Source organism: Protopterus annectens, chromosome 7.part1, assembly GCF_019279795.1.
Source record: "Protopterus annectens isolate FY-2018-M chromosome 7.part1, PAN1.0, whole genome shotgun sequence".
NCBI classification, from domain to species: Eukaryota; Metazoa; Chordata; order Ceratodontiformes; family Protopteridae; genus Protopterus; species Protopterus annectens.
The window spans coordinates 492230287-492238577 of record NC_056740.1 but is presented as its reverse complement, the minus strand read 5'-3'; the positions used below and the strand labels follow the sequence as shown (position 1 = coordinate 492238577).

Here is an 8291-nt window from a genome sequence, read left to right as displayed (position 1 = left end):
GACAGAACCAATAACCCATCAGTGTTGAATGGGAAGAAGATTAACAACATTAGATACGTATTTTCAAAAATGGGTCTCGGCCCATAAAAGTTTGGGAACCACTGCCCTGGACTATATGAAGAGAGACATAATAGAACTTTCAGAATGTTTGTCCCAGGCAGGTATGAACCTAGCACTGAGCAGCATTTTACCTTCTCCACTGATGATGCAGAATATAAACAGAAGATAACTAACAATTCACTTAGCTACTGGTGTCATTCTAAAGGGATCCAATATTTGTTGACTTCACCACACTGCTTTGCCCAAGATGGTCTGCACCTGACCCCATTAGGCTTTCTGATATTGGACAAATCATCATTACATACTATATCCTTACTAGGAACAGGTCGCAGTCTATATCCCAGTGTAACCATTCCATGTAATGGAGGCGCTCACCACTCAGCCCAACATCATATTCGTGGGTGATTTGTTAAGTATACCACCATAAACTGGGATGCATACACAACCACTATCATGCAGGCTAAAAGAAAAACCCCTGGGGTGTATAGTCCACATACCTACTAGGAGTATGGGTATTCTGGATCTGGTACTCACAAATATGAAGGAAATATTGCATGCCCCATGTAATGTTCTCACAGCTCCCCCATGCGATGTTCTCTCTGGTCAGAAAACAAAGCAGTCACCCTTTAAATAAATATAAAGCCTGAACTTCCAGCAAATACCAGAACCATTAAGTACTTTTCCAAGGCTAACTACCTCCTATAAAGAAATTCCAAGTCCTCCATACCAGTAACTTTAGCTTCAGTTTCAACCCTCTACTGCCCCCAGTTAGCCCTAGGAAACACTCTACCATTTTTCCCCAACTACTACTAAAGAACAGGTCCCCAATGCACTCCAAAAGTTAAAAAACACTGCATCAGTGGGCCCTGATAATATCCCAGGATGTCTCCTAAACAGATTGAAACATTGTCAGGTCCACTAGAATCTCTATTCGACCACTGCCCCCTGACAGGCTTTGCCCATAGGGACTGGAGAACTACAACAGTCATCCCTCTACAGAAAGGGGAACCACCAACAGAACCAAAGAATCACACACCCATACGTTTGACTAATCTTATATGCAAAACCATGTAAAGAATTATCATGGACCTAATAAATGAAGACATAGTAAATCTTCAAACACTGGACCGATCCCAGTTCAGTTTTGTCAAGGGCAGGTCATACATACCAAACTTGGTGGACTTCTTTGAAAGGGTCTCAAGAGCCATGGATGTGAGAAAAACTGTGCATACTGCCTACCTCCACCTGGCAAAGCCATACGACAATACCTCATTCAGTATTACAGACAAACTCACAAACTTGGGTATAAATCCCTATGTCACCCAATGGGCAACCAAATGTTTCAATGATATGACACAAAGTTAGGGTGGGGGACTCCACCTTGGTCACTGGTGTCATCCAGGGATTGGTAGTAGGACCTCTCCTGCTTGGAATATACTTCTCTGATGTCAAGCCAAACGCAGACAGCCTTTGTCTGACCAAATCTGCTGATGACTGCAAGATGGTTGCAGTCAACTAATACCCCCCCCCCCCCCAGAGATGTAGATATCCTCTAAAAGGGTCTGACACAGACAACTAACTAGCACAAGACCCATAGCCTAAAACTCAATGCAAAAAAATGCATAAACATACCCTTTGGGAAGACAATCACCCCTACAAATTAAAACACTGGCAAATCTTCCCTAAGAGGAGACCCAGTGATCAAGGATTGGGAACTCAGGTTGACAGTAACCTGAACTTTAATCACAATGTGTCGGTGGTGGTAAGAAAATAATTCCATGTGGCCCAGCTTACAAGTAAGGATGTGGCAAACAAATCTAAGGAGCTCATAGCCCTACCATACTCGGTCCTCATTAGACCAACAACAGATGCTTCTTTCAGCATGTCCCTGACCAGGCATTTGTAACAGCTGGAGTGGCCAAAGAGATTTTGCACTAAAAGAATACAGGGTATAAATAACACGTCTTATGTGGACCACCTCAAAGCCTTGTCCCAGTACTCTGTCCCCTACAGACAGAGGGGTGACCTATGCCCAACCTGTAAGGCATTCTCCAATACAGCCCTGATGGATCTACTACACATTCACAAAATTGCACTAAAATTATCCAATCTAACGATCTAAACCTCTTCTGTGACAAACACCACATGTTGGAGGGGCAGGTGTGTGTGTCAGACATTACCACTTTTTGCAAAAGACTCTTTCAAGTGAAGCAGAGTTCTTCCCCAAAGCCTATTCAAACAAAGTTTTGACCAATGGATGGGAAATCACAACTTTACCCCTGGCTTGTCACCTGTATCCCTTACAGACAGGGGCAGCTTCTAGATGTTAAGCTAGCAAACGCATATGATCCCATTATTAATATGGGTTCCTATAAGCATTTCGAATGTTGAAAATGCCAAATTTAATTTAATCGAACTGAAATGTTCAAAATCTCAGAAGAGCGAACTGACGGAACATTGATTTCTTTCCCAGGGAAAGAACAGGAGGGTCGTCATCAGAGTTTGCCATTTCCTCCACTGTGCTGCAGTCTCGGAGTTGGTATATTTAAGTAGGGGGTGTGAGGGACACAGCGTCAGTGTTTAAAGTATTGGAAAAACTTTTTTTTGCACGAACATTGATTTCTTTCCCTGGGAAAGAAATCGATGTTCCGTCAGTTCGCTGTTTTGAGATTTCAAATATTTCAGTTTGATTAAATTACTTTTGGCATTTTCAGCATTCGATATGCTGATATAGACCCATTAATATAGCTTAGACAGTCCCTCTGCATTCTTTACTACTGCTAAATAAAATAAGGAAAAAAATCTAGTCACACATTGAAATCACATCACAGCATTCGGAATTTGGTAATATTTAAGACTGGGACTGAAGGCTTAAGAAAACCGGCTACTGCCATTATAACTGTCACTGCAGTGTATAATTATGTCAGTCAACTGTTGCCTGCACACTGCGTATATGACCTTAAGAAGAAAATGAATCCCAATATAAAATATTATCACATTATAAAATCCCGCATGGGGGGGAGAGCAGCAGACATGCGGTTTCAATGATGAACTGTGCTAATGTCCTATAGAGTTCAATCAATTTATAAACAAATACAATGAATTATACTCCTAAACAAATGTTGAAAGCCTATGCCCATGAAAGAAACATCTGCCAACTTTCAATAGTTTATTTTTAATTTGCAAGTCAAAATCTGCACACTACATTTTAAGGGATCTGCTGTGCTAATCCTTGATGGTAATACTGTCTAACTGAAGTCTGGACATTCATGCAGCAGTAAGGGGAGGCAAAAAAGGTGCTTGCATATTATCGCAACCACATTTTAGCAGTCGCAAAATCGACATACTTCAACTGTTATGAGTGCAGGAAACACTGAAAGGTGCTACACAAAGTCCTTATTGCCGAGAAAAAAGTTTGCATTACTTTCAGGAAGAGAGAAATTGTAAGAAATACTCTTCCTGATTTGCGTGCATTACAGACGCATGCTTTCATTGTCATGGCTGCTATCATGCGGACAAATGGAAAGTTTAAGTAGCGGTTTGAGGCTCCAATTACTACAAAAGGTCTAACAGCAGCTTTGAAATTGTGTCCCTATCTTGTGTGGGTTACAGTTCACAGACGTGATGTACTATTAAGGACACGCACAGCAGAAGAGATGACTGGGCTACAGTCGTTTCCTGCACTTCGCATGTAGTGGTTTATGTTTTTTTTTTATTTTCTAACATGTCTGTGTCCCCAGTCCCTTGCACACATTTAGGGACAGGTTACCTCTGCAGTGTCCCATTTCTGCCTCATATTTTTAAAATAGCCCTCGCAAACTCATCGGTATCCGACTCACCCTACACTCTTACTGTCAGTAAATAATGGCGTGCGTTTGTTTTCAGACCTCATCGGCCTGAAACACAGAACAGACTTCCACAAGGAAAGTGTGTGTTTTTTTTACTTTCCAAATGCATGCTCCTTCTCCAGCTGTGTATGATTTCTGATATGTTGCATTAAGTTCCTGCCATCTGAGCAGTGCTCATCATTGCTTGATTTAAGCAGTGAAGGTGACAGGGAACACACGACAAGAATGATGGCAGCTGCTTGCAAGGGCATCAATGCTACATCGCAAAGGAATGCAGTGTGAAGCTGCTGACAGAAAGTAGCTGCCTCTGATTACAGCTTACTATGTTCCTCAGACTTAAGCAGTGTAATCAGACAATTGAAAAAACTTTGAACATCAGCTATCAGTGTTACATGCACTGCTGTCACTTGCAGTATCCACATTTCACGGATGCTAAAATGTGGTTGTGATAATACACAAGTACCGCAAAAAAACACAAAAGGTGTGTGTGTGTGTGTGTGGGGGGGGGGGGTTTTATATATGTCAGGAATGTGGCACCCCTTACACACAGCAAAAGCACTAAATGAAAAGGGTTTACAGTAGATATAAAGGGTTCATGAATCCCACTCAGAACTCCCCATAACAGTTGGCCTATTTTACCTGTAAGAAATTATGTTAAAAATGCAGCAGTGAAGAATGCAAGCAACACATGGGAAAACTACATCACTGTGCATTTTGAGCTACAAAGTGCCAGCATACCTCTCAACTGTCCAGATTTTCACCTTATATTTTAGTCTATTTTTCATAAAATTGTGGTTTTCTGGAAAGTCAATGGCAAATCACCGAGGACTGAAGTCAGAAAATAATCGCAGACAATTGAATTTCAGACTTCATATCCTTCAGAAAATTTGTGTTAATCTAAAACATATTAATCTCTCAACTTTCTAACTTCACAAGAGCAATATTTAAAAATGTTTTCCTATTTCTGGCTCTGGCTAGATTTCTTGCTCTAAGAGGTTGAGAGGTACGAGTACCAGCCATGGTAATCCCACTAATTTATGCCTGCATTCCATGATGCAGAACATGTCCTAAAACTCCTTGGCATGGGGGGGGGGGGTAGAACACCACCTCCACCAGCAGAGGTGCTTCACAAATACAATATAGGGGTGCTACACAATAGCTAGGCTTGCATAGGCCCTAGGGCCGATAGCCTAGTACCAACCTATAAACCTATGCATTTTATACTGTTTTCACAGGTTTTCAACAAATGTTCTCATACAACACTTGCATGTGTGCATTCTTTTTAATGTACGTTATGGAGGACTCTGCCCCACCATCCTCATTTAAATGAAATAAGAAAATTCACAAATCGAATAATTAAGTTCCTTAAGCAATAATATGCCCAACCCGCGGTGGTGGTGCTGCGGTAGCGTTGTCGCCTCACAGTAAGATGCTGTCCGGTTCGATTCTCGGCTAGAGCGTCTCCTGCGTGGAGACATGCGTGAATGGGCGTACCTTCGTTGAAGGTTGTGTGTCAGGCCTGGCAAGCCGGTACGTAAAAATCAACTACCAATCATTAGCGGACTAGAGTTCCGCTGTGGCGACCCCTAACCGGGAAAAGCCGAAAGACACAAACAAAGCAATAATATGCCCACGGTGAAGGGATCAAAGTAAAGATTATAACAGTGTGTAGGGGACTCCTCTAAATGCTGCAACAGTGATTTTGGGACAAAGCCTCCATTTTACTCATGTAAATTCCTAAACTACAAATAAGTGGATTAAATGCTCAACATAATATTTATACAAAAGGAATTACAGACTCAATTTGTGTAAAGCTTGGAAGAATGCCATTGTAAATACAATTTCAATCAGACAAGAACACTGCAATGAACTGCTGACGAGCTCCAGCTTTTAGTCCAGAGTTTGACTCCCCACTTTTGTACCAAGTAACTGAATACAATATAATCAGACAGTGGTTCTTGGGTACCCCTGTAAAGAGGTACTTGTGCTTGGTGAAATGATCCAATTAACAACAAACATCAGCAATGACAAAGATAGATTTATTTTTATACTTCAGATAAAGTCAGGCGCATTTATTCCTGTCACTAATGACAAAGTTACAGTTCCATCCATCCATCCTCAACCTCTTTTACCACATTTTCGCACATGGGGTCAGGGTGTCACTTCAACAGGGACAATCATCTTGAGCCAAGGTTTACACCGCCAGATAGTTGGCCTTGCCTCAGTAGTTCATCACAAACTACTATTGCCTCAGTAGTTCATCAGTAGTACAAAGTTACAGTTATTAAAATGAAAAAAAAAATCTAATCCTTATAGAGAAATGGACTGCCATATCATAATGCACATTGTTAATTCCTATTAAATATACTTAATGACCTTTCACAGCTTTGATTAAAATGCAGACCCACTTTAAAAAGTCCACCTGGTACAATGAAAACACATTTTTACTACTAGGATCAGATTCTGTCACTATTTGGAGGCTGAGAAGGAACAAAAGCTACTGCCGCACAAAGCATAAAAACAAAAAAAAACTTGCAATGCAACATTTCCTAAAATAAAGTGTACTTTAGAAAGCAAAACATAGTTTTAAATGATACCCAAAAACTGAACTAATGAAATGCAGGCAGTTCATGGTATGTCACTATCCCAGTCTACACAATCAAAAAGGCAATGTTTTTACTGCCCCCCCCCCCCCCAAAGTAAAAGGTGGCAAGTAGAATTTTCAATAAAAGCTATTGTTTCAAGTTTTCAGCCCTTATTTTGGGAATACTACAAGCATCCCTACTTTGCTGAATTACAGTTGTGAGACGGTGTCAAGAGATTGAGGGGCACTAGATCCTCCTGCAGTCAGTACCAACTAAAATAAAAGTTACACAGTAAAAAAAATATGGAATGGAAATAAACATTTACTAAAAATGTACATGTATAAGTCATCTTTAGTTTCAGTTAGGTTTAATAAAAAATATCAGACTAGAGCAGTTGGAGTGGCTGGAAAATGCGTTTTCATACCAACAGGAAAGCTGAAAGAAAAGGTATTGAAGGTGTATTACATAAGCCATAACTTATTAGGGAGCCAAGGCAAACCACAGTACAAACAGCAGGGATGTGAGACAAGAAAAGAACCAGATGCAATGTGGAGAAAGGAGGTACAATTTTATAAAGCATATCTTTCCATTAAAGCAGTGTGCATCTGTCACCTGCCTTGCTCAATGCTACTAAGAAAATTAATATTTTAAAACAGTAAGGCAACTAATCAATAAAGAAATCATGCATAAAATGTACATTTTGTAGGTATGAGACTAACAGAAGAAAAATTAAATGCAGTGTCAGTCATGGTGGCTCATCCTGCTCTCCGGATGCTATTTTAATTACTTATTAGCCACATATTGCGAATTATAGAATAAAACATTACTTTTTATGTATACAGAACGTGCTTGCATTACTAGGCATAACATTTTCTAACAATATTCCCCTATTGCAGCTTAGATCGTAAAAGCCTTTTTGCTACCAATATGCTTTGCATTCAGGCAAGGAAAACAATCAATGGAACAGGACTTAGCAGCAACCTTGAGCTAGACGTTTATCCCTGAGCTCATAAACTATCGCGTTTGTAATAGCAGACTCTTGATAGTGTCTCTCCATATATCCACCACTAAATACTGGTACAGCCATGGGGTCTCCACAGGCACGCAGAGGAAGTAGCATTGCTACCCAATTTGCACAATAATCAGTAGAATGGCAGAAAACATTCTGATCGTGCTCTCCATAACGGGTTCTACCCTAATGGAGCCCTGCACCCCCCCCCCCCCAAAAAAAAAAAAAGCAGAACCCTGCGGGCAAGGAGCAGCACTCACCCTCCAACTGTCCGATTTGGCCTGTAGCTTACTTAGTCTTGATCTTGAAACCAAAGGGGAGGAATCAACCTGGGCCGGAAATGTACTAGGGAAAAGGGGCCAGTCACGGTATTACAGACAAAACAAAAAGGAACGTGTAGCCAACATACAGTCCAACCACCGGTACTCCTCTTTAGAAAAATATCAGCTCTCCTTCCGCGTTAAAAATAAACACCCCCTAAGTAGTCTCGACCTGAAGAATGTGACGCGCGCAGGCTGGGGGCGGAGACCAGTGCCCAGGCCGATACCCCAGGCCACGTGCCGTTCTCAGCCTGAATGCAGGGCTCTTATTGGCTAAAGACCTCGCCAGCTGCTACGTGACTCGAGAGCCTGCGGATGATGGAACGTCAAAGCAAGCCGCAGGGTAGGTGAGGTGGGGCTCCGCCCTCCCTGCACGATTGTGACCAATAGAAGTAGAAGAACGATGCACCCGCCGTTTTTGATCGGGTTAGAAGAGCAGGGGGGCGGGGATGGCTGGTGCCAACCCGGA

General features: G+C 41.5%; 1 protein-coding gene across 1 annotated transcript in view; it reads right to left on the bottom strand.

Annotated features, from left to right (window-relative positions):
* Positions 1–8047, bottom strand: part of IP6K1 (inositol hexakisphosphate kinase 1) — a 429460-nt gene extending 421413 nt beyond the window's left edge. Inside the window, exon 1 of the mRNA XM_044078513.1 lies at positions 7763–8047. The gene's annotated coding sequence lies outside the window, so the exon portion shown is untranslated. The remainder of the gene's footprint in view (positions 1–7762) is intronic.
* Positions 8048–8291: the final 244 nt, after the last annotated feature.